Source organism: Poecilia formosa, unplaced genomic scaffold (assembly GCF_000485575.1).
Source record: "Poecilia formosa unplaced genomic scaffold, Poecilia_formosa-5.1.2 Scaffold44, whole genome shotgun sequence".
In the NCBI taxonomy this organism is placed as follows: domain Eukaryota; kingdom Metazoa; phylum Chordata; class Actinopteri; order Cyprinodontiformes; family Poeciliidae; genus Poecilia; species Poecilia formosa.
Window position 1 is genome coordinate 467,269 of NW_006799983.1, and position 2,445 is coordinate 469,713.

At 34.9% G+C, this 2,445-nt stretch overlaps 1 long non-coding RNA gene across 1 annotated transcript; it reads left to right on the forward strand.

Annotated features, from left to right (window-relative positions):
* On the forward strand, nt 1-293 carry LOC103137861 (uncharacterized). Its single transcript, XR_476191.1, has 2 exons — nt 1-56; nt 189-293. It is a non-coding gene; the product is annotated as an uncharacterized LOC103137861 (long non-coding RNA).
* The last annotated feature ends 2,152 nt before the right edge of the window (nt 294-2,445 follow it).

Here is a 2,445-nt window from a genome sequence, read left to right on the forward strand (position 1 = left end):
ACTTCTGACCCAGCTCCTGGCCCTGCTCCAACAACTACTCAATCAGTAATGATGAAGTGAGTGAAAAACACAGAAACAGATTTGTGACAATTCTACTGTCAATAATCATTGATATTTAACGCAGTCTGTTTTTGAGAAGTTGGTTTATAGAGAATTTATAGCTGTATTATTTTCTCATCTCATTTCAGATTCAGTGGCTGCTGTTTTAACCAGATGCCTTCTATTCACTCAACAATTGGACAAATGTCATTCTTCACCAAGTTTTGACTAAAAATAAACATTTTCAATACAGACTTTTGCTATGTTGTCTTTCATTATATTTTGCACTTCATCATCAAGACATATATGCTTTCCAGAAGAACATTAGAAAATAATGCTTTGCACAAATGTACCCATATAAGTCTATGAATATCTAGAAAGACTAATCTAATAACAGATTAAATGTTTTATCTTATTGATATGCTGTACAAGTGGACCAGGATGAGACAAAGCCACAAAGCAACCCCAGCTCCTGCTAAAAGCAAAACTGAGAGAAAACTCTTAGTTTTTAACATCAGAGAACATCCAGCATCAAGTGATGTGCTCATTTTGTGCAGAAGTTATTCCTGTTTCTAATAATTACAGCTTGAGTTGGCCTCATCAGACTCAATGCATGAAAAAATATGGTAACTTGACCAATACCAGTGGTTTTGTAGTTAATGATAGTAGTTAAATAACTAAAGAAATAAAAAAAGAAAATAAGAAAAAATAAAGAAATATTGATATATATTGTGTGTGCTCACTGTGTGTGCTCAAAACTGTGCTTTATTCCCATATTTGTAATGATAAGTGGCCATGAGGGTGAAACAAATGTGCAGAAAAATCATTTTTCACAAGTTGACAGGAATTTGAAGGAAAATATGTGAGCGTTGTTCTTCAGTAAGTTCAAGCCCTGAAACGTTTTCATTTGCAACGACTTTAGAAAGCTTTTCTTTAGATTGAACCTTTGGGGCTACAAAGAAAAACTGAACCCCACCATTATCTAGGCACACATTAACCTAGATAATTTTTAAATATATCCGTAAGAACCAATCCATACATTCATATTCCAATTCAAGCTGAGATTGCAAAAAACTTTGGCTGTCAGAATAACCTTGATGCAGAACACGACATTATGTGCCACTCCTGTCAGCCAAGACCAGACAACTTGCAATACAATTTGCAAAAGCTCACAAAAATTAGGAAATTTCAAATATAGATCGATCCAAGGATTCTCAATTCAGACTGCTGCTGGTGGTATAATGGTGCAATTTGTTGAAAATCCTTACGGCCAATTGAAGCGCATAGATCCACTTTAATACAGAAAACTGGTAAAGTTAATTTGGTGCAGCCATGAAAATACGTACTGTAAAAAAACTCTAAACACTCTACATAGAAACTTACACTACAAATGATATTAAACATACTGTACAGGGGTGGTGCATGGTGTCACAGTGCTCACTGTATTCATTCCTCGTAGTTTATTTACACAAAATAAACTACATTAACATTTACCGTAACATCTTGCTTAGATATGATCAAACTATCCTGTGATAAAGTCAAATACAATGAGATGTTGATTCTGGAGAGTTTTACCTCACAGGAAGTCCCAGCAATAGATGATGGATAAATGTAAACAGCCACCCAATGGGGGCGCAGTGCCATTGGGGCGATCGATGAATGAAAAAAGAAACAAACATTTCTCTTCATGTTTTAACCCCATTTTGCACAGAGACTTGTTTTAAATGTATTGATGATAGCAAAGTTGAACATTGTTCCAAACAAAAAATGAAATATGTTTGAAATTACACGGACAGCAAAGAATGCTCTTCCACAGGGGGGATTTTATTGTAATGCATAGGGGGGCACAGAAGAAAAACTTTGGAAATCATAGTGATAAGGAAACAAACTAAAAGCAAGCAGACAGTTCAGTGAATATGCAAGACAGAGTTTCTTTACATGTAGAGTTTGGCCTGACATGATTCAAAACCCTGACAGATTTAAAGTATTAACATTTTGGAATGAGTCAGACAGAGACAGGGGCTAGGGTGATAGGAATAGTTCCCTTCATCAATGCTAAATCATAAACAAATCAATGTAATCCATGAAAAAAATGGTCAACAATTATATGAAGGGTTTCACTTCTGTTTGCCTAATGGCAGCTGGAATTAATTCCCACATGGATATTTTGTTACTAAAGCAAAATGTAAGATACAATTTTTAATATTGAACTCATTTTTTCATTAATCTATTGCTTAAAAAAATACACCTGCAATCATTTTTTTTTTATTTTGGCAGGTAATCAGTGAAACAATGCTGAAGGTAATATTTGTGCTGGGATGCCTCCTGTGTCTCACTCTGGCTTATTCTGTAAGTGGCATATTTATAAAGACTGAATCAATGTTATTTTAGTCGGTGCAGCCGCCA